We start from the raw sequence: 25267 nt of genomic DNA, 5'->3' as shown, positions 1-25267 counted from the left end.
TATAGTTGAAAACTTCCCTAATATAGGAAAGAAAATAGTGAATCAAGTCCAGGAAGCACACAGATTCCCATATAGGATAAATCTAAGGAGAAACACGCCAAAACACATATTAATCAAACTATCAGAAATTAGATACAAAGAAAAAATATTAATAGTAGCAAGGGAAAAGCGATAAATAACATACAAGGGAATCCCCATAAGGTTAACAGCTGATCTTTCAGCAGAAACTCTGCAAGCCAGAAGGGAGTGGCAGGACATATTTAAAGTAATGAAAGGGAAAAACCTCAAATGAAGATTACTCCACCGAGCAAGGATCTCATTCAGATTCAAGAGACAAATTAAAACCTTTACAGACAAGCAAGAGCTAAGAAAATTCAGCACCACCAAACCAGTTTTACAACAAATGCTAAAGGAACTACTCTAAGCAGGAAACACAAGAGAAGGGAAAGACCTACAATAACAACCCCAAAACAATTAAGAAAAAGGTAATATGAACATACATATCAATAACTACCTTAAATGTGAATGGATTAAAGCTCCAAGCAAAAGACACAGACTGGCTAAATGGATACAAATACAAAACCCGTATGTATGCTTATGTTGTATACAAGAGACCCACTTCAGACCCAGGGACTCATACAAACTGAAAGCGAGGGGATGGAAAAAGATATTCCATGCAAATGGAAATCAAAAGAAAGCTGGAGGAGCAATTCTCATATCAGACAAAATAGACTTTAAAATAAAGACTATTACAAGAGACAAAGAAGGACAATACATAATTATAAAGTGATCAATCCAAGATGAAGATATAAAGATTCTAAATATTTATGCACCCAACATAGGACCACCTCAATACATAATGCAAATGCTAACAGCTATAAAAGAGGAAATCGACAGTAACAGAATAATAGTAGGCAACTTTAACACTGCACTTTCACCAATGGACAGATCAACCAAAATGAAAATAAATAAGGAAACACAAGCTTTAAATGACACATTAAACAAGATGAACTTAATTGATATTTGTAGGACATTCCATTCAAAAACAACAGAATACACTTTCTTCTCACAGTTCATGGATCATTCTCCAGGGTAGATCATATCATGGGTCATAAATCAAGCCTTGGTAAACATAAGAAAATTGAAATTGTATCGAGTATCTTTTCCGACCACAACACTATGGGACTAGGTATCAGTTACTGGAAAAAAACTGTAAAAAATACAAACACATGGAGGCTAAACAATACGCTACTAAATAACCAAGAGATCACTGAAGAAATCAAACAGGAAATCAAAAAATACCTAGAAACAAATGACAATGAAAACAGGACGACCCAAAACCTATGGGATGCAGCAAAAGCAGTTCTAAATGGGAAGTTTATAGTAACAATCTTAGCTCAAGAAACAAGAAACATCTAAAATAAACAACCTAACCTTACACCTAAAACAATTAGTGAAAGAAGAACAAAAAAATCCCAAAGTTAGCAGAAGGAAAGAAATCATAAAGATCAGATCAGAAATAAATGAAAAAGAAATGAAAGAAACAATGGCAAAGATCAATATAACTAAAAGCTGATTTTTTAAGAAGATAAACAAAATTGATAAACCATTAGCCAGACTCATCAAGAAAAAAACGGAGAAGACTCAAATCAATAAAATTAGAAATGCAAAAGAAGTAACAACTGACACTGCAGAAATACAAAGGATCATGAGAGGTTACTACAAGCAACTCTATGCCAATAAAATGGACAACCTGGAAGAAATGGACAAATTCTTAGAAAAGCACAACCTTCCAAGACTGAACCAGGAAGAGATAGAAAACATAAACAGACCAATCATAAGCACTGAAATTGAAACTGAGATTTAAAATCTTCAAACAAACAAAAGCCCAGGAGCAGATGGCTTCTCAGTTGAATTCTATCAAACATTAAAGAAGAGCTAACACCCATACTTCTCAACCTCTTCCAAAATCTAGCAGAGGCAGGAACACTCCCAAACTCATTCTATGAGGCCACCATCACCCTGATACCAAAACCAGACAAAGATACTACAAAAAAAGAAAACTATACACCAATATCACTGATGAATATAGATGCAGAAATCCTCAACAAAATACTAGCAAACAGAATCCAACACCACATTAAAGGGATCATACACCATGATCAAGTGGGGTTTACCCCAGGACTGCAAGGATTGATTCTTCAATATGAGAAAATCAATCAGTGTGATACACCATATTAACCAATTGAAGGAGAAAAACCATATGGTCATCTCAATAGATGTAGAAAAAGCTTTCAACAAAATTCAACACCCATTTTTCATAAAAACTCTCCAGAAAGTAGGCAGAGAGGGGACTTACCTCAACATAATAAAGGCCTTAAAAACAAAAATAAACAAATGGGACCTAATGAAGCTTCAAAGCTTTTGCACAGCAAAGGAAACCATAAACAAGACGAAAAGACAACCCTCACAATGGGAGAAATTATTTGGAAACGAAGCAACTGACAAAGGATTATTCTCTAAAGTATACAAGCAGCTCATGCAGCTCAATATCAAAAAAACAAACAACCCAATCCAAGAATGGGCTGACGACCTAAATAGACATTCTCCAAAGAAGATATACAGATTGCCAACAAACACATGAAAGGATACTTAACATCACTAATCATTAGAGAAATGCAAATCAAAACTACAATGAGGGGGCTTTCCTGGTGGCGCAGTGGTTGAGAGTCCGCCTGCTGATGCAGGGGACACGGGTTCGTGCCCCGGTCCGGGAAGATCCCACATACCGCGGAGCGGCTGGGCCCATGAGCCGTAGCCGCTGAGCCTGCACGTCCGGAGCCTGTGCTCTGCAACGGGAGAGGCCACAGCAGTGAGAGGCCCGCGTACACCAAAAAAACAAAACAAACAAACAAACAAAAAACTACAATGAGGTATCACCTCACACCAGTCAGAATGGCCATCATCAAAAAATCTACAAACAATAAATGCTTGAGAGGGTGTGGAGAAAGGGAACCCTTTTGCACTGTTGAGTGGAATGTAAATTGATACAACCACTATGGAGAACAGTATGGAGGTGCCTTAAAAACTAAAAATAGAACTACCATACCATCCAGCAATCCCACTACTGGGCATATACCCTGAGAAAACCATAATTCAAAAGGAGTCATGTACCACAATGTTCATTGCAGCCCTATTTACAGGACATGAAGCAACCTAAGTGCCCAGCAACAGATGAATGGATTAAGCAGATGTGACACATATATACAATGGAGTATTACTCAGCCTTAAAAAGAAACGAAATTGAGTTATTTGCAGTGAGGTGGATGGACTTAGTGTCTGTCATACAGAGTGAAAAGTAAGTCAGAAAGAGAAAAACAAATACTGTATGCTAATACATATACATGGAATCTAAAAAAAAGGTTCTGAAGAACCTAGGGGCAGGACAGGAATAAAGATGCAGACCTAGAGAACAGACTTGAGGACACGGGGAGGGGGAAGGGTAAGCTGGGACGAAGTGAGAGAGTGGCATGGACATATATACACCACCAAATGTAAAATAGATAGCTAGTGGGAGGCAGCCACATAGCACAGGGAGACAACTCAGTGCTTTGAGTCCACCTAGAGGGGTGGGATAGGGAGGGTGGGAGGGAGGGAGATGCAAGAGGGAGTAGAAATGGGAATATATGTATATGTATAGCTGATTTACTTTGTTGTATGGCAGAAACTAACACACCATTGTGGAGCAATTATACTCCAATAAAGATGTTAAAAAAAAAACTTTCACACACATTTATTTCCATATACGTACATCAGTTGCCTTAAATTCAATATACTGAAAACTAAACTTTTCTTTCTCATAAACCTGGTCCCTTTTCCAACCTTTCCTTCTCTTTCAATATCAGTACAATTAACCATATCACCATGTTATAGAAATGACCATAATTCTTTCTCTACCTCACGCCTCTTCATAAAAGGTCACCGAATCACATGACTTACTTGCTTCTTAGTGTCCTCATTTGCAAAGTGAAGCAGTTAAACCAGTTGAGCTAATGCCCCTTCTAGCTCAACTCTGTTACGATTTTAAGTCCTCCAAATTCTTGAATTCATTTGTCACTACCTTACTCTAGGCCAATGATTCTCAATCCTAGCAGTACATTAGAATCATCTGGGCGAATCTTCTAAAAAATCACCTATACCTAGTCCTTCTGGGGTCCAAAAATGAGTGTTATTTAAAGACCCCATGCTCCAGTGATTCTAAAGCCGCCAAAACTAAAAGCCACAAGTCTAAACCCTCAATATTGTCACTTCCAGATAAGGAAATTTTTTTTTTTTGCAGATAAGGAAATTCAGTCTCAGTGAAGTGAGATTAGCTCAAGGTTTCTTACCTAGCGAATGGACCAAGCTCTCTCTCATTCCAAAACTCACATTCTTTTCATTGTGCCAAAGAACAACTACTATTTATATACAATCTACACCAACTGATATAATGCTTGCTTTTATGTTGCTTTAAAAATGTTTTCTTTTTTCCCCCATATGTGTATGGTTGGTGTCTCTTAAGAGGTCACAAGGTCAGAGATGTAGTCTTCTGATTTCCCCTATAGAAACTATGTCAGGATTGAGGACGTAATAAGTATTAAGTCTACATTTTTAAAATCCCTCATAAAGTAGTGATTGGGGCTTGCATTTTCAAAATACCAAGAAGAGATCTATTTATCTCTTGAAAACTGCTACCGTAATTTAGAAATACTGTCAACTGATTGAGATGGAGAATCAGTGTGACACAAAGTTCAGGAGATAAGGACAATTCCTAACTTCAGAATTGTGGTGAATGGTGTTTTCCTATAGCTCATAAACTCAAGCTACCAAACATCAGACCTTTAGTGAACAACCAAATCTTATGATTAGACACCTTAGCAATGATAATTCTGCAGAACAATCCAGTTAAAACAAAGAATTTCAGAAACTCACTGATGTCTATTTTCTGACCTACTTTACTCCTACCTGAAAGTTTAGGCTAATCTTGACAAATCAACGTCTAAATTTCCTTTAGGCAGCTTAACCTTATTTCTGGCCTTAACTTTCTTCTCTAGGGAGAACAGAGGGTTCTGTGATGAGCTGCATCCTCCAACTCCAGTCCTTCCTAACTTGATTCCATGTTTCCCCACAGATGCTGCATGTGGTCCTTGTGGTCTTTGTGGTCAATGTGGTCTTTGTGAAGTATACAGCCAGCTAGCTGCCTGAATTGCTGAGAGCACCCAACCAACAATATCCTGCCAACTTACCTTTTACCACTCAGAAGATGACATTTATTCACTTGTACATCTTCAATTCACACCCCTCTACACACATCATTTACTCCAATGAACACATGTACTTCATGACCACCTAGCTTTTGACTTTTTCTTCTTTCAATGATTGAGGCTATTTTGCAGACCTGCTAACAATATCTAGCAATTGGTTTGTTTTACAACTTCATTTTGGTAGAGTATAAAGTGACGCTATTGCAACAAAATACAGCATAATCTGAATAGTATCAAATGGTTTCCTTACAGCACAAATCTGTCTCCTTTTTGTAGGCCTAGAGAACTAACTTATTTGCAATGATACTTAATGATAAACAAATAATCTAAATCTATTAGAACTTAGCCCAAGTTAGTAACACCTTTAACTTATAAAAGCAAAATACTCCTCAGTGTCTATCAGCCCCTACAACCGAGTAATCACTAGTAACAAATATACCAAAAATGCAGTATGTAAGGCAAAGACTGTACTTCTAAACGGAAAGCCAACTTTTAAACACATTTCAGTACTAATAAGGAATTTTATTGATTTTATTTTATTTATTTTTGGCTGCGTTGGGTCTTCATTGCTGCGTGTGGGATTTCTCTAGTTGCGGTGAGCAGGGGCTACTCTTCGTTGCAATGTGTGGGCTTCCGATTGTGGTGGCTTCTCTTGTTGCGAAGCACAGGCTCTAGGCGCGCAGGCTTCAGTAGTTGTGTCAAGCAGGCTCAGTAGTTGTGGCTCACGGGCTCTAGAGCACAGGCTCAGTAGCTGTAGCACACGGGCTTAGTTGATCTGTGACATGTAGGATCTTCCTGGACCAGGGATCGAACCCGTGTCCAGGAGGATTCTTAACCACTGTGCTACCAGGGAAGGCCCAAGCAATTTTTTGAAAATTCTAGATGGCCTATGGTAAGCCATCAATTGTAATAGAGCACACAAGGCATATGACCTCTAAGTGGGAAATGAGAATGGCCTTCTTTATGGTTACTAATACTTCTGCTACTACGATGATTGCAGACTGTAAATTTCCTTAGGGTTCAAATGACTTCAGAATTTTGCCATAACTCTAAAATTCAGTAAATACAGACCACAAAAAGAAAAAAATCCTAATTTTGTGGCTGCATGTGCACAGCTAAGTGATACTTTAATAGCAAATATAGGTTGCAAGTTAGAAGTTGAAAATTATACTATATTGCAGTCACCAATGAATTGCTGGTCATTCTTTGCTTTGTCAATTGCTTTATATTCTTCTTCTTTTTAATTACATGGTTTAAGGACATAAGTCTTGAATTTAGTAGCTTTGGGAGAAGACTTCTCACAGATACTGCATTCATACAATGCCCCTGCAAATATCATTATTGCATTCAATAGACTACCCACAGAATTTGCTATTTCAATTACTTGCCAAAATATTTTATTCTGTGCTATTTCTATTATATATCATGCTGGAGTCACAGGAATACAGGACTTAAAGGGGCATTTCAATGCTTAAAATGTAAAACAAATTATTCTGCTATCTAAAATAACCTAACTGGACTTCCCTGGTGGTGCAGTGGTTAAGAATCTGCCTGCCAATGCAGGGGACACAGGTTCGAGCCCTGGTCCGGGAAGGTCCCACATGCCGTGGAGCAACTAGGCCCGTGTGCCACAACTATTGAGCCTGCCCTCTAGAGCCCACAAGCCACAATTACTGAGCCCACGTGCCACAACTACTGAAGCCCTCAAGCCTAGAGCCCATGCTCCACAACACAAGAAGCCACCGCAATGAGAAGTGTAGCCCTTCCTTCCGTGCACCGCAAGGAAACGTAGCCCCCGCTCACCACAACTAGAGAAAGCCCACACACAGCAACGAAGACCCAATGCAGCCAAAAAATAAAAAATTTTTTAAAAAAACTTAAGTGTGAAAGCAACTCCTACACACATGTGGTAATAATCTGCAAAAGCTATCTTTTATTGGATTCTAGGTAATAACGACATATGCTTTTTGTACATCTACTCTTACAAAACGAATTTTTCACAACATAACCTTTCAAGAAATCAGAATGCTTCAGATACTTTCCATTGTACAATATCAATCCAATAATTCAAATATCTGGTTTACAGGACTTAGTATACAAACTTTTTAAGATTACTATCAAAAGAAAAGCATTTCATCATTTTTACTCCAATACAATTTAATAATTGTAAAAAGACTCTTACATTTTACATCATAAAATTTCTTGTTTTCCTTTTTCTACATTTTCTTGTCCTGAGTAACAGAATTGACTATGGGAGATTTTGTTGATGCTAATATATGAATTTTGTGTATGTAAGGAAAAATGTTTCAGTAGCATGACAGCCTTCACTATAGACTGACAATTCATTGGGCAAAATAATTTGTCTTTTGCAACAAACAATCTTCTACTATTTTCAAGATGCTTCACTTTGTATAATACTTCTGAATTGACGTAAGTCTATCCTTTCCTTCTCTTCTTCTACATTCCTGGCATTAGATAAGGGAAAGAGGGAAGCTTGTCAGATTCTCTTTGACCTTACCTGACTTCCTGCACTACCATCATTCTTCTGTTAAGAAGCAATGTTGGGCTTCCCTGGTGGCACAGTGCTTAAGAATCTGCCTGCCACTGCAGGGGACACAGGTTTGAGGCCTGGTCCAGGAAGATCCCACATGCCGCGGAGCAACTAAACCCACACACCACAACTACTGAGCCTGTGCTCTACAGCCCGCATGCCACAACTACTGAAGCCCGTGTGCCTAGAGCCCATGCTCCACAACAAGAGAAGCCACTGCAATGAGAAGTCCGCACACCGCAATGAAGAGTAGCCCCCACTCACCGCAACTAAAGAAAGCCCACACACAGCAGCGAGGACCCAATGCAGCCAAAAATTAATTAATTTTTTTTTAAAAAAGGAAGCAATGTTAACACACACTCACAAATGGTACCTATGTGAGATAATGAATGTGTTAATTAGCTTATGGTAATCATTTCAAAATGTAAACATATATCAAACCATCACATGGTACACCTTAAATATAGAGAGTTTTATTTGTCAATTATACCTCAATAAAGCTGGAAAAAAGAAGCAATGTTAAGAAGAAGTACGTAAAAGTACTTAAAAGAGGAACCTGTTAACTTATCTACATCAGCCCTCATTAGCTACCAGTTTTTTTATTAATTTTATTTTTAAAAAATAACAATTACTTAACACTCCAACCTTTTGGGTCCTCTTGAAATAAGTGTTTTGGAAAGAAGCAAGTTGTGAATAAATTAATAACCGTAAGCCTATTATAGTAAAGTTTCTGAAAATCAAGGAGAAAAATCTTAAAAGCAACTAGAAAAGGACAGACTACCTTCAAAGAAGTAATAGTTAGAACAACACAGCTAGCTTCTCAATAATAACTAAAGAAACCAGAGGACTAATGGACTGATATTTTCAAACTGTTGAAAGAAAATAACTGCTAATCTAAAATTCTATACCCAGCAAAAATACCCTTCAAAAATGAACATAGGTAAAGAAGTCATTTCATTCCAGACAAAAAAAAATCAAAAAACTTACCAGCAGACCCATACTCAAAGAAACAGTAAAGAGTGTTTTTTAGGGAGAAGAAAAACAATCTCAGATAAACACTTAAGGATTTAGAAAGGAAGAAGACTAGTAAAAAAAGTAAAAATGTAGACATATGTATATGTTATTAAATGTCCAAATTTCATAACTATTTCATGAATGTTTATTGTATCTACTTAGAACAGTACTGATATTGTTATTCATTTTTAAAGAAGAAAAAAGTTGAGACATATCCAAAGTTAACTTGTTCAAAATCCTAAACGTAACCTTGGCAATTTCAAGGAAAGAATCTTGGTCTACATTCTCCCTACCAATGCATGTTGTTTCTGAAATCTATAATTAAGAAGTCAAAATAAAAAATTAAAATTAAGAATAAGGAGGTCAAATGATTAGAGGCCTAAGTAGAATATCCTGGGCTCACTAATGCTTTGACATTGAGAAACTATTTTCTTGGTAGTGCATCTGTGAACTGGATATTTTCTGTTTGCCCTGCAAACATTTTATCTGCTTCCAACCTGCTGTGTGCCAGAAGAAGCTCATCACTGCATCAAAGGATCTCTTTTCCTCTGGCTTCCAGCTGAGTTTGGCCAATGAGGATCACTGGCAAGAGACTGGAGAGAGGGAGGAAAATGCGATCAGGGTATTTATTTCCTCGGCTCCTTCCCTGCTAGGTCACCAAGCTTGGTAATGTCCCTCAACCTAAGACAACAGGGGCTGTCAGATGGCCCTCTCTTCAAGATCCAGTAACCAATCCCATCTTTTGTCCCTTCATATATAGGGATGATAATATTTCCCACTGGTGCTAGCCTCACCATCTCTTTATCATCCCTTGTTATTATCTCTTACTCTTGTTCATAACTTCTCTATCAATTACCCCATTTGAGTGTGCAGTCTATTTGCCGCCAAGACCCTGATCTATATAACTGCGTGCCAATATATAACACGGAAGGTAGTAAAAATAGAACAGACACTAAGAGCTCAGACTCTAAAGTCAGAAACAATTGGAACTGGATCCCTGCTTTAAAACTGTGTGGCTTTGGAGAGTATGCTCACATCTCTAAGCCTCTGTTATCTCATCTGTAAAATTAAAAAGTAATACTAGTACTTGCTTCAAAAATTGTTGTTTGGTGTGAATTATTTAATGTAAAGAGCTTAACCCAAGTGCCTGGTACAAAGTAAGGGCTTAATAAGTATTAAATAATTATTATTTTTATCATTATTATTATCGATTACCACTATCTGCTTCACAGGTATGGTATAAAATTGACCACATGACTATAATTCTGGAATAAATATATCCATCTCACTCCAGCTTCTTATTTTGATTAATATTTAATACATCAAGTTTCATACCAGAAAACCATGTCAAAGAGGCAAACTATACCTTTTACAATATGCTACTTTGCCTACCACTAGATTAAAATGCAACTAGTATGGATAATTTTTTCAGGCTATGTAAATAAGCCTGTACATTTTAGAAGTGAGCAATAGCACAATAAGTGGTTCTGCTCCAGTCAACATTACTGGGAAAAAAAATAGTGTCATAAATCAGCTGAATCTTATTTCAGCTGGCTCAAGACTTAAAGTAAACTCTAATTGGGTCAAGTCAAAGCAAATCATTTCAGTACATCATATACTTACATAACTGCCCTGAACCAAAAAAAAAGGATATATTAGATAGAAATTGAATGTATGCTTGCGATCAAAAATGCCCAAGAATAATAGCAGTAATTAAGAACTAAAACCAAGAACAGATGAAAGAGAAGATAAGGACCAAAATATAGTACCCATCCTTCAAGTTTAACATTGTGACTAAAAGTGTTAGTTAGTATGCATGCATCTGTGAGTAAAAAGACCAAATACAACCAACAGTACTAAAGCTGGGCGCACGATAGCTAGATTGGTTGCATGTCCTTTGGAAAACAACTGCAGCTGCTGCCTGCAGGGTCTGCATAATAACAATATATTTGGCAGCACTATAGAGATAACCATCTTCCAAATTTTCTCTATGTATCAACAACAATAAAAGACTGCTGACTGTTATTTAAACCACAAAGCAAAATATTTTTTTCTAGTTTGATTATGGTACTGGTTCAATATAGGTAGAAAAAGAAAAGTACAACTTGTTCCTTTGTACTGCGTCAAGGTACCAGATCAACATGGATTCCATGTGGACTCCAGTTCAAGTCCTTGATCTTAGAAACCATAACGAGCTGCCTTCCTGAATCAAATTCCTCTAAGAAACACAATTTCCAAATCCCTGTGATTTGAACTCTTTGAACTTGATGCAATCCAGCAAACAGAAGAGGCTAAAACAAAACTGCACACATGTGGGCACTAAGTGATGTTGTTGACTCAGTGACCCATTACATAGTATTTACTAGGAAGTATCTGTTTTGCCTAGCTTTCCTATCTTGGGCCCAAACTTCTAAGAAAGATATAATTCACAGACCACTGTATTCCTGCAAGGAATTTAATTCAATAACTAGAGAGTTATAGGCTCTCTAAGGAAAACAATCGTCAAAGTAAGCAAATTGGCAAATGTACCAAATCTAATAATAGTGTTGGCTGAAACATATATAGTAGTGCTATTAGTACTTGTATTAACTTATTCAATCCTCATATCAACCCCACGTGGTACGTATTTAAATTCTCTGCACCCCATTTTACAGAAAGAGGGTCTGAGGCACAGAGAGTTTAAATACCTTTTGCCCAAGGTCTCATAGTTAGTAAGCTAGCGAGCATGTGGTCCAGGGTCCTCTGCTTTAACCATCACGATATCTTAACAGTAAAAACATGGCTTTTAAAAATATTCCTGAACTGTGACGTCACTGAACTGATTAAGGTTCTTCTAAAGCTCTGGTCTCTCCTATCTCTTCTATTTATTTTCATATTAACAATTCAAAGCCTGGATTTTCAAACAAATAAGAGAACTGAGCATATCTCTCCTAAAAAAAAGAAGGCTATCTCAAGATTTCTAAACAATGAAATTTCAGAAGGTTCTCTACGGTAAAAATGTAGAGGATTGAAAAACTGACTTGGATAACTATTTATAAGGTACCCAATTATTCAATAAGTTTTCAATAACATGATGGTGTTTGGATATAACAAAATTGATTCTGCTTGATGTTTAAAGAGAAGCATCCTAGATGTAGAGAACAGACATATGGATACCAAGGAGGGAAGGGAGGGTGGGATGAACTGAAAGATTGGAATTGACATATATACACTACTATGTATAAAATAGATAACTAATGAGAACCTACTGTATAGCACAGGGAACTCTACTCAATGCTCTGAGGTGACCTAAATGGGAAGGAAATCCAAAAAAAGAGGGGATATATGTATATGTATAGCTGATTCACTTTGTTGTACAGCAGAAATTAACAAAACATTGCAAAGCAACCATACTCCAATAAAAATTAATTTTAAAAATATTTTTTAAAAAATAAATAAAAAATAAAGAGAAGCATCCTTTCATGATTTTGAATGTACTATTTTGCCAACCCAACTAGAACTTACTAAATATATTATCAAATGCCTGTTTTTAACTGCTTCTGTTCCTAAATAGAACACAACCAACTGAATTCCAGGAGTCAGCTGCATCGGTAGTATTGTGAAACACGTATTTTGTTGCACACTGTATTTTACAAAAAGGTAGAAAGCATATGCCTAAGAAAGGATCTATTCCTTCTTGCTTCTCTGCTTCTTAACTCCTCTGTCACTTCCAGATTACTATATCTGTTGCCAGAATCACCTAAGTGTAATTAGTAAAATGCATCTACTAGTTTTAGATTCTGAAATCCGTAAGCCAAGTCACCTATGCCTAAAGACCAATCAATAGTTACAATTTCTTAGAGAAATACTTCTTTACATTCTTTAGTCATATACACACATTTTGCCCTTCACAAGTACATACTTTACAGTATGTTCTAACACAACTGGTTTATGTATTCAGAACAGTGATATTCGTTGCAATGATTGTTTCACACTAAAACAAAGCCGATGCCTACTCAGTACGTTCATAGGAGCAAGGATTCATAGGAGAAAACTCAACCAACTGAGATATCCACTGAATTCTGAAATAATTCACAACAGGTCATCTCCTAGAATCATAAGTTTTTCATTTCTACGTGTTCTTTTACTCTGGCTTGTTTTCTAAGGCTTACATCCCAGAAAATCAGTATGTTTTCCCTTTCATGTCAACAATGACTCTTTTTAAAGGTCTTTTCTATATCCGAGGCTGAAGTATACTTCCACTGAAATTTTCTTTCTCATTCTGCAACACTTGAAGATAACCAGGCACAGAAAGACAAAAACTTTCCTTTGAAGAGTAAATGTTACTGGCACTTGGTCTTTTTCTCTTTTTTTTTTTTTTCCTGTTGTTTGTAACAAAAGTACTAAGTTCTAAGATTCAAGATACACTGTTGAATTCTATCTGGTTTCCTATTCTAAAAAAACCACAATTGGAGGTAAAAAATTAATTCTGAACAAATTTGCTTTAGGGTACCTTCAGGGTCCATAGACCTTTAATCTTCACATACCAAGAGTGTTTTATTCACCCCTGTTGGAAAGAAATGCAGGTTTGGGAAGTCAAAGGTTAGTCAATGGAGGAGAAAAATGGGGTAGAATCTCTCAAGATGACGGAAGAAAGTAGTGAAACCATCAAGTGTTTTCCCTGGCAAGCTGAGAGAACTGCTAAGTTTGGGTCAGATGTCTAATTTAAGTAGGAGTCCCATCTTGCTCTTTTTAGATTACCAAAATCTCAACAAAGCAAGTGATCATTCCAACTTAAAGATTTACCAAATTACAAACCCAAAATGAAAGCATGCCAAATAATGCAATTTCTGAATAATAATTGCTTTAAATTAATTGGGTGTCACATTTGTTTATAATATCAATAAAATTTTATCAAATTTCATCTAGTCACAAATTAAATTCTGATGATATAGTATTTTTTATATATGGTATATAATATTTTCCACAGTTCTATAATTTATAAGTACCCATCAATTCCAAGGTATGTTCAGACAGCTACTATCAAGAGTCACTAATAATAATATTTTTTGGGCTATTTTGTCAACAGTATGGTTAAACATTTATTGGTGTGGTGATTAAATCACATTGCAATGTATTTCCAGAAATTTTTTTCTTCATTTCTCTGCCTACTACAGGTTTTAAATACTCACATATTTTCTTCAAAGTCAGTGTCTTCTGAAATAGAAAGTCTAGACTCGGACTCTCAACCACTGCGCCACCAGGGAAGCCCTAGACTTTCCTTTTTAACTTGTAAGTGCTGGAGGAAAATGTAGACATTCAAAAAGACAAGGAAATATTAGAAATGTAATTAAGAAGTAAAAGCAGAAAACTTGCTCAAGCCTCTTAGATTGTCTCATCCACCAGAGGGCAGACAGCAGAAGCAAGAAGAACTACAATCCTGCAGCCTGTGGAACAAAAACCACATTCACAGAAAGACAGACAAGATGAAAAGGCAGAGGGATAGGGACAAGATGAAGGAACAAGATAAAACCCCAGAAAAACAACTAAGTGAAGTGAAGATAGGCAATCTTCCAGAAAAAGAATTCAGAAAAATGATACTGAAGATGATCCAGGACCTCGGAAAAAGAATGGAGGCAAAGATCAAGAAGATGCAAGAAATGTTTAACAAAGACCTAAAAGAATTAAAGAACAAACAAACAGAGATGAACAATACAATAACTGAAATGAAAAATACACTAGAAGGAATCAATAGCAGAATAACTGAGGCAGAAGAACGGATAAGTGACCTGGAAGACAGAATGGCGGAATTCACAACTGAAGAACAGAATAAAGAAAAAGGAATGAAAAGAAATGAAGAAAGCCTAAGAGACTGCTGGGACAACATTAAATGCAACAACATTTGCATTATAGGGGACCCAGAAGGAAAAGAGAGAAAGGACCCGAGAAAATATTTGAAGAGATTATAGTCGAAAACTTCCCTAACATGGGAAAGGAATTAGCCACCCAAGTCCAGGAAGCACAGAAAGTCCCATACAGTATAAACCCAAGGAGAAACATGCCGAGACACACAGTAATCAAACTGGAAAAAAATAAAGACAAAGAAAAATTATTGAAAGCAGCAAGGAAAAAACGACAAATAACACACAAGGGAATTCCCATAAGGTTAACAGCTGATTTCTTAGCACAAACTCTACAAGCCAGAGGGAGTGGCATGATATACTTAAAGTGATGAAAGGCAAGAACCTACAACAAAGATTACTCTACCCGGCAAGGATCTCATTCAGATTCGATGGAGAAATTGAAAGCTTAACAGACAAGCAAAAGCTAAGAGGATTCAGCACCACCAAACCAGCTCTATAACAAATGGTAAAGGAACTTCTCTAAGTGGGAAACAAAAGAGAAGAAAAGGACCTACAAAAACAAACCCAAAACAATTAAGAAAATGGTGATAGGAACATACATATAGATAATGATCTTAAACATGAATGGATTAAATGCTCCAAACAAATGGCACAGACTCACTAAATGGATACAAAAACAAGACCCATATATATGCTGTCTACAAGAGACCCACTTCAGACCTAGAGACACATACAGACTGAAAGTGAGGGGATGGAAAAAGATATTCCATGCAAATGGAAATCAAAAGAAAGCTGGAGTAGCAATATTCATATAAGAAAAAATAGACTTTAAAATAAAGAATGTCACAAGAAACAAGGAAGGACACTACATAAAGATCAAGGGATCAATCCAAGAAGAAGATATAACAATTATAAATATATATGCACCCAACATAGGAGGACCTCAGAATCCAACAACACATTAAAAGGATCATACACCATGACCAAGTGGGATTTATCCCAGAGATGCAAGGATTCTTCAATATACGCAAATCAATCACTGTGATACACCATATTAACAAATTGAAGAATAAATACCATATTATCACCTCGATATAGAAAAAGCTTTTGACAAAATTCAACACCCATTTATGATAAAAACTCTCCAGAAAGTGGGCATATAGGGAACATACCTCAACATAATAAAGGCCATATATGACAAACCCACAGCAAACATCATTCTCAATGGTGAAAAACTGAAAGCATTTCCTCTAAGATCAGGAACAAAACAAGGATGTCCACTCTCACCACTATTATTCAACATAGTTTTGGAAGTCCTAGCCATGGCAATCAGAGAAGAAAAAGAAATGAAAGGAAGCCAAACTGGAAAAGAAGAAGTAAAGGTGTCACTGTTTGCTGATGACATGATACTATACTTCACCTCACACCAGTTAGAATGAACATCATCAGAAAATCTACGAACAACAAATGCTGGAGAGGAGTGGAGAAAAGGGAACCCTCTTGCACTGTTGGTGGGAATGTAAAATGATACAGCCACTATGGAGAACAGTATGGAGGTTCCTTAAAAAACTAAAAATAGAATTACCAGATGATCCAGCAAGCCCACTACTGGGCATATACCCAGAGAAAACCATAATTCAAAAAGACACATGCACCCCAATGTTCACTGCAGCACAATTTACAATAGCCAGGTCATGGAAGCAACCTACATGCGCATTGACAGACGAATGGAAAAAGAAGATGTGGTACATATATACAATGGAATATTACTCAGCCATAAAAAGGAGCAAAATTGGTTCATTTTTTGAGACGTGGATGGATCCAGAGACTGTCATACAGAGTGAAGTGAGTCAGAAAGAGAAAAACAAATATCGTATATTAACGCATATATGTGGAACCTAGGAAAATGGTACAGATGAACCAGTTTGCAGGGCAGAAACAGAGACACAGATGTAGAGAACAGTCCTATGGTCACCAAGCGGGGAAAGCAGCAGCGGGTGGGGATGGTGGTGTGATAAATTGGGCGATTGGGATTGACATATATACACTGATGTGTATAAAATTGATGACTAAGGGTTTCCCTGGTGCCACAGTGGTTGAGAGTCCACCTGCCAATGCAGGGGACACGGGTTCATGCCCTGGTCCGGGAAGATCCCACATGCCGCAGAGCAGCTGGGCCCGTGAACCTACGCGTCCGGAGCCTGTGCTCCACAACGGGAGAGGCCACAACAGTGAGAGGCCCACGTATCACAAAAAAAAAAAAGAAATTGATGACTAATAAGAACTTGCTATATAAAAAAAAATAAATTAAATAAAATTCAAAACAAAGAGACAAATACTGTATGTTACCACTTATGTAGAATCTGAAAAATAAAACAAATGAATGAATATAACAAAACAGAAACAAACTCTCAGATACAGAGAACTAATTAGTGGTTACCAGTGAGGAGAAGAATGGGGGAAGGGCAAGATGGGGTAGGTGATTAAGAGGAGCTAACTATTATGTATAAAATAAGTAAGCCACAAGGATATAATGGGCCTTCCCTGGCAGTCCAGTGGTTAAGCCTCCTCACTCTCAATGCATGGGGCACGGGTTTGATCCCTGGTCAGGGAACTAAGAGCCCACATTCTGCACAGTGTGGCCAAAAAAAAAAAGAAGTAAAAGCAAAACTAATGGTTAAAATTTAGGTATCACATAAAATTTTGGTCCTTTTAAAATATATATTTCTTAATTTTGCCCACTTTATTGCATTTTTAAACAATAAAAATTTAACTATATAGTCTGTAATCTTTAAGCTTCCATTATAAAAATGCTTTTTGATCATTTCCCATTTCAAACCTAAAATTAAATAACAAAAGCTGTGTATGAATAACATTAAGAGAATGATATGAGTAGAAAAATATGGGGAAATCCTCCATCATGGTTAAGAATTTTACTCTTAAAAATCAATGGCAATTCATCTCTCTCTCTTATTAATTAGGGAGAAACAAACCTCTCTGAACTTCTGCCTCTTTGATTCGACTTTAGATCCAACATCACTTAAGTACAAATCCCAACACTACTTGCTTTAAAGGTAGATTACATAACATCTTTGTATATCCTTTAATCTACAACCATATTTCAAATATTCAATATGCCCACTCAGGTGGTACCTAAATAAAAGACTAAAAGATTATACTGGTCTCATTCTAACAATAGACATATTAAGTTATTTCCATCTACAGCAAACTCTACTTAGGAAAGAAGAGACTATTTGAAAAAGTCTTGGACAAAATAAATGTATCATCAAGAAAATCATTTGAAATAAAGCACAGAGTATCACAGAATAGCTTTCTTTTTTTATTGTGTCATTTACATCGATGAACACTAAAAGCAACCATCTGAGTTTTTAGATGAATAGGTAATTACCTAGAAAATCAAATTTTGCTTCATGAATATAAATTCATTTTTAATGTTCATCATGTTTAGGCTTTTTTAAAACAAGCATGACTATGATAACATAAAAGCTTCTAAATGTGATTTACTTAGTAAGGACATAACTCGAAGGTATCACATTAAAGTTGCCACTTACAGCTCGGGTATCCAACAGCTAAAAGGGTCAGCTGCATTACTGAAAGTGAGAGGGCAGATGCTGCCCATTAATGCCCACTGCCTTAAATCAATAGCAGCCTCCAGCCAAGGCCTGCTTCTCCCTCCCCTCTCCAGAAAGCCACACACATCCCACCAAATGTGAAGGGGAGGAAAGATAAAAATGTGAATATGTACATACATATATACATACATACATGAAAGTGTTTTGTGTGTGGGAGGGGAGGGGATTGCTGTTGATGACAATAGTAAACATCTCCAAATGGAAAGATATTTAGAAGTAGTCTTATTGCTACTAGCTGGCCAGATCAAAGTTAAACAGCCTCGTATAATACAGAATAAATAATTTACCTGTAGTGGCTTCTAAAAATATATATATTAAACTAAGATTCACAGTCTGCTGCTTCTGTGCTTTTAGTTCATAGGTTTCAGGCCACTCAGAAAGAAAGGGAGAAAATGTCTTTAATACACCCCCAACATTAGGGCAATGTAACTCATGCTCCACTGAGAAATGAAGTAGCATAAAAATATTTCTAGCAGTTACATTGAAGCCACACATAAAAGTTTGTTCAATCTCTTCATATAGGAAAAAACTTAAGTCTCCCAGAAACAAAAGGTGATGTACTTAACAGAGAATAAAAGTAGCTATTGGGGGGGATTAAGTATATTACTCATTAATAATTACAGAAATTAAAAGTATATGAATCACAATGGCCCAGTGGTCTACAGACATAGGTTTTTATCTATTGGTTAAACAAGACACAATATTATTTAAACACAGAAAAGAGAAAATGGAAAAAAACATAGATAATACACGGCACTCAGTCTTTGCTATCCTACAAGACAGTGTATTTTATTGTAAATTTTCTTTACTTAACACTGTTTCCTAGATGGTATTATATGACCTGAAGAAACAATATTTCACGGGTTTCCCTGGCAGTCCAGTGGTTAACACTCCGTGCTTCCACTGCAGGGTGCGAGGGTTCAATCCCTGGTTGGGGAACTAAGATCCCACATGCTGTGCAGCATGGCCAAAAAAATAATAAATAATATTTCAATAGAAACAATAGAAGTTTGCATTATAAGGTATGAAGTTGTTCAGTGCCTAGGTAGAAATATACTCTGACCTACATTGACTCATCTCCTCTCTTGTGACAAATTACAGATCCCTTTTTTCTTTTGCCCATGAGTCCTCTGCTTGCCTATTTCATCATTGGATGAAAAAAGTCAAAAGGTACAAAATTCCAGTTATAGGATGAATAAGTACTGCAGATGTAATGTACAACAAGACAAATATAATGAACACTGCTCTATATTTTATATGAAAGTTGTTAAGAGAGTAAATCCTAAGAATTGTCATCACAAGAAAAAATTTTTCTATTTCTTTAATTTTTATGCATATAAGATGATAGATGTTCACTAAACTTATTGTGATAATCATTTCATGATAGATGTGAGTCAAATCATTATGCTATACACCTTAAACTTATACAATGCTCTATGTCAATTATATCTCAAGAAAACTGGAAGAAAAAATTAAAAATTAAAAAACTCAATGAACACTTACAGTGGGTGAATTTAATTATATGTAAATTATACCTCAATAAAGTTGAATTTTTTTAAAGAAAAAAAACCTGAGGTTTCTCCCAAAGAGCATCAGAGTGTTGTGTAATTTCTGATTATCAAAAAATTTTTGCTGGTATAACCCGTTCTATTTTCACTCTCTTATAATTATATATTTCAAGTGGCCAGTACTGATACATACATATATGAGTTTGATAAGAATATAAAATATTTCCATGTAAAATATGTAAGAGAAAGAAATTTTGACATAATCCATTAGAAGATAATTAAATATGCTTTCTTAACCATATGCGTGTTGCTAGGCCTGAAGGCCTCTTCCATCCTTGTCAAGGGGAGTGCTAACCTCTCCTTTCATACAACACTAAATATGCTTTCTATGAAGTGGTATGAGACACTTTGTACATAAAAATACATGAACTCATGACTGCTGACATAAAATAAAGTCAATGCCAATAAAACCATAATTCTTTTAAAATTTCTTTTCTACAACCTAAAGTTAACAGTACAGGCATACTCATTAGCATAATAAATAACTATGCATATAAGGAATTCAAATCACAATTATGCCCTGCATGGAATATGGATCTAAGACTCTTCATGAGTTATTCATCTATGTCTGACAGAATAAAAAAGGTTAATAAAATGTTTGACCTGAACAAACAAATAAATGTTCCATAAACAAATTCCCATCATCCACAGAAGGGAAGACAGGATTACTGAGACTAAATTTCCACAAAATTGAAAACACTTTTTTCAGGCCATAGTTTTAATCCACTCCTATAACAAATGCATTATGGTCAAAAAAAAATTTTTAAGCAGCCAAACTTAATATTTTTTAAATTTCCCATAGGCAAAGCGTTCAGGCTGTGAAGCAGTATGCCTTTGTCCCTTCTAACTGAGTCACTCGTTTTCAATTGCTTCATTAATCCCTTTAGTCAGTCAGTCATTCAACCAATGTTCATTGAATACCAACTGCCATGCTTGAAGAAACTGAACAGGGTGGTCCCTATGTGAAAAGAAGAAATGCCCATTCTTTTTTTTTTCAGTTTTATTGAAGTATAATTGACAAATAAAATTGTATATATTTAAAGTATACAATGGGATGATCTGACATACATACACTTCATGAAATGATTATCACAACCAGATTTAACACATACATCACCTTACATGGCTGCCATTGTGTGTGTGTGTGTGTGTGTGTGTGTGATAAGAATGCTTAAGGTCTACTCTCTTGGCAAATTTCAAGTATACAACACAATATTATTAACTATAGTCACCATGCTGTACATTAGATCCCCAGAGCTGATTAATCTTATAACTGAAGCCTTGTGCCATTTGACCAGAATCACTCCATCTCCCTCACTCCTAATAACCACTATTCTAGTCTCTGAGATGCCCATTCTGTAAGCCAACTCCCCAGAGAAAAATCTCAGCTGGAGAAGGTATTCTCCCCAGACTTGAAACTAAAGTGTCCCTAAAGACTACACATCATAGGACCCCAGTCCTAGCCACAGAAAGAGCCTAGATTGGGGAACTAAGACGTATTAGAATTCACACTGGAAGACAAATGACTTGTTTCTGTGCTACATGGCATTCTGAATGAAACTCACCTAATACTGCTATTCAGTTTAGCTTGTTTTTAAGAAACCAAACATTGTAGACTCACTGGGCTTCTAGGAACTAGTGAATTTCACTACATATCTGAGTATCACTTGGGAGGTTCAAATGGCTTAAAGATGAGTTTGCCAAAACTCAAGGTACTGTATTAATTCATTTTCATATTGCTAAAGGTAAAGCAATACTTCTAGTCAAAACTGGATTTCCTGAACTCAAATGTGACATAATCTTGAAAGACTTTTTCAAAATAAATATGAATTCTCATGAAATATATACAAGCTGGAAGAAAGATATGTATTGGGGGGGAATAACACAAGAAAGGTGACAAGAATCTCCTTAAAAGCAACACATAACTATTGCTTGATTTTTCTAAAGTATTTTTAAATTATAGCACTTAAAAATGGGCAAAAGTAACCTAGACAAGAATTATTCTAATTTTAACAAAACTTCATTTAATTTTTCATAAAGACTAGTTTTTAGACATAAGTAATTAAGGAGTAAAAAAGGAAAGAATTAAGATGAATAATCAATCCAAAGTTACTCTAAGGATATGAATTTGTTGATTAAGAGTAAAGAATTCACTATCTAAATTCTATTATAGCAAACACAAATTCTGTCTGATAAAAGTGGCAAAAAAGCAACAAATAAAATTTATGAGATCTGCCTTTAGGCAAACACCAATAAATAAAAATTATTTTATAATATTTTGGTATTTAAATAGAAATTTATTTTGCTTAACTTTTTTTAAACTACAAGTTAAATATTTGCTGGACTGAAACTGGCACAAATAATTATTATTATAACTATTTTCTTTAAAGTAATTTTTGTGTAGAAAACAGTAATACATATCCATTTCTGGCAGAGACTAATAGTCTGGGGAAAAAAGAAATAAAACAAATGCATAGGTTTAGTGGATCACATACACTATATACTTTACTTAAAAAGTAATTCATTTCAATGATACATAAAGAAATCCCTATGTTTAATTCTAAATCATGAAAATTTTTCTACACCACCTCAAATATGGGAAATTTGTTCTAATCTTAGAGTACATCATTCCTGGGCATTACTTCTATCATATCACTATGCCACACACACCAAAAAACAAAAAATAAAATAGCAAATCTTTCAACAAACTATAACTTTGATTCTTGTAATCTTCTTTCCATAAAACTATGCAATACGTTCTAAATTTTGCCATTTTTATATGGTGATGCTTTAATGGTTGCAGTAGTTGTGGTGATGTCAGTTACACTAAAGAACAACAGATGGGCAGGAGGGAAGAACAAAGCATTTCCTACCATCTGGAAGCCTGTAGAAATTTTAAAAAGCGGCAAGATAACTTTTTTATCTCCATCTGCCCATTACTCCCAATGTGATTGTGTTTTAATTTTTCATATTTTTCTGCTGAACTTTAAGTACTCTGAATATTGTTTCCATAGAAATTGTTCCTGCTGCTTGATCACTCACACACTAGCTCCATGCTGCATTCACACAGTATGGGCATAGCTGAGGCTTTGCAAAGTAGAGAATTTTTTTTCCAACTACAGATCTTGAAAGATGTCATATATGCTTTCTCCATCATTAACAAAGTTTTTTTTAAAAGAAGGGAAATGTAGAATTTTTATACTCCTAAACGTTCAGAGTTATTGCAAAATTCATTGCTAAAGGTAAATTGTTATATGGTCCAAATCAGAATAATTTTCCTTCCAAGAAAAATTTTTAAATGTTCAATTAATAATGAACTGTTCCTACTCATTTGAAATACGAAGGTAACAAGATGGGATAAGAAGAGAGAAATTTGCTGTTGGAAATAAGTATAAGTGAGAGATAAAAGGTATTATTTTTTTCATTGTATTTTGATAAGTGAATACTAGTAATTTCTAATTTACAAACCATAACTTTTCTTTTAAATAAAAAGAAAAAAGGAATAATTTTCTACGCTCTTCTTCTTAATTAAAATACTTAATAATTTATCTTTCATTTTATTCATTCCAAAATATTTATATCTATATTAATACATCTAAACTATTTTAGATTTAAATGAAAGAGCCTTGGCAGCATCACTGTTTTTCCAAAGACTGAAGTTGATTTTCAGAATACCTTAGGCTTCCTAAATGTTATTTAAAGAACATATCCAGATTCTTCCACCCCTCAGTCCCACACTCCAAAAGTAATCACTTTTGTTTTAGGCTTCTACCTTCTGGTTTTTCAAATGTTTATCATTTTAATTTCCAACAATATACTGTCATTAGATTGAATATTGGATAGCACTAATATGAAAGGGAAGCAATTGTTCTAGAGAAAAGAAAGGTATGAGAGTTTTTCAGTAGAAACAAAAAGAGTTGGGACTTTGACTTCTAGTAGCATGGTAGACTAAATACTCTGAAGGGCCCTATCACTTTCCGCTTTTCTATGTTGGAACATTAACCCATTTATGCTATAATTAGTTGTTTACATGTTTGATTATGAGCTCCGGCATATTACTGATTTTTCTATGCCTCAGTTTTATCACCTATAAAATGGGAATGGTAATAATATTAATAATAATAGCAATTCTTAGAAGAATTAAATAAATTACTATGTATAAAGCACTTAGAATACTGCCTGGTACATAGTAAGTGAAATAAATATTAGTTATTTTTATCATATGGACTCTTGGAACAGTGTTATGGTGAAAAAACACATTACTAATTAGACAATCAATGTATGCTCTAAAACATCTTCATAATATGTAATACATGCTATCTACAAATATTAAAATACTCTCACTCTAAAAACATTGGAAAGTTAAAGATGACTTTTTGATGAACTACAAGGGGAAAAAGTATAATAAATCTTTCTGCACTAAGCAAAGTTTTCACATAGCCAAGGCTTATCAAGATTTGAACATAAGTTCTAATTAGAACATATGTTCTACATTAATGAGTTAACATTCAATAATGGCATTCTGTCACCTACTTAATTAAAACAAAAACACTTTAACTTTGAATTAGTACAGTTTTCTCTATGGTTTTAAGTATTACACACTCAAAACAAATTATATGGGCACCTGAATCTTTCTCTTTTTAGCGTATCAATAAAGCAGGTAGTAACTCTGTTTCTATTTTACACTTATTTTAAATAGTAAACTGCATTTCAGTGAACAAAAGTTAGTAGACTTTATCTACAGGCAGGAAAACCACTGAATACAGATCCCCATTTTAGAATATGTGGGAACCCTCCTGTCTATTCAGTGATAGATTCCGTGTGTCACGGAGGTCAGATAATTGAGAGATAAAGCCCTATTTTAGCAGGCAAAATTTCATTTACTTACCAGTTTCAAGTTAAAGTTATAAAGAGGACTTAAATGATAACATGATTGCTTGACTATATTATATTTTTCAAGCCCTTTTTTTGGTAATTTTATTTAGTATTCCAGTCTCTTGAAGTAATGCACCATCACTCTCCCCAATCTGTTTTTTAAAGATGTAGGGAGTTAGTGAAGATTTCTAAACTATTAAACACTTCAGAAGTTTTGAATGAGTTACTAACGTAGTTCTTTTTAGAATTTAAGAGCCTAATGATACAACGATGCCAGTACACACCAGGCAATAAATATGTACTGCTATATTCTTGTATTTCCTTTCAGATAACAGTTGATTCTAATTTTAAGGCATCCAACTTTAGCTTATAGAGTAAGATTTATATATTTACATACACCCTTTTTTATTTTGGCAATATCCCAGATATGCACTCCATTGCTAGTTCAAAAGTATAGACC

At 35.3% G+C, this 25267-nt stretch overlaps 1 protein-coding gene and 1 non-coding gene across 2 annotated transcripts in view; both read right to left on the bottom strand.

Moving 5' to 3' along the window:
- The window catches only part of LOC112394249 (protein PTHB1), a gene marked incomplete at its 3' end in the record, with an annotated part of 222556 nt that overhangs the window by 70099 nt on the left and 127190 nt on the right, over positions 1–25267 (bottom strand). The gene's annotated exons all lie outside the window — the stretch shown is intronic.
- Positions 20119–20246, bottom strand: LOC112394500 (U6atac minor spliceosomal RNA). Its single transcript, XR_003002151.1, has one exon. It is a non-coding gene; the product is annotated as a U6atac minor spliceosomal RNA (small nuclear RNA).

The sequence above is a fragment of the Neophocaena asiaeorientalis genome, unplaced genomic scaffold (genome assembly GCF_003031525.2).
Source record: "Neophocaena asiaeorientalis asiaeorientalis breed wild unplaced genomic scaffold, Neophocaena_asiaeorientalis_V1.1 scaffold612, whole genome shotgun sequence".
NCBI classification, from domain to species: Eukaryota; Metazoa; Chordata; class Mammalia; order Artiodactyla; family Phocoenidae; genus Neophocaena; species Neophocaena asiaeorientalis.
Note: the sequence above shows the minus strand (reverse complement) of the source record. Positions and strands in the feature narration are given on the sequence as shown.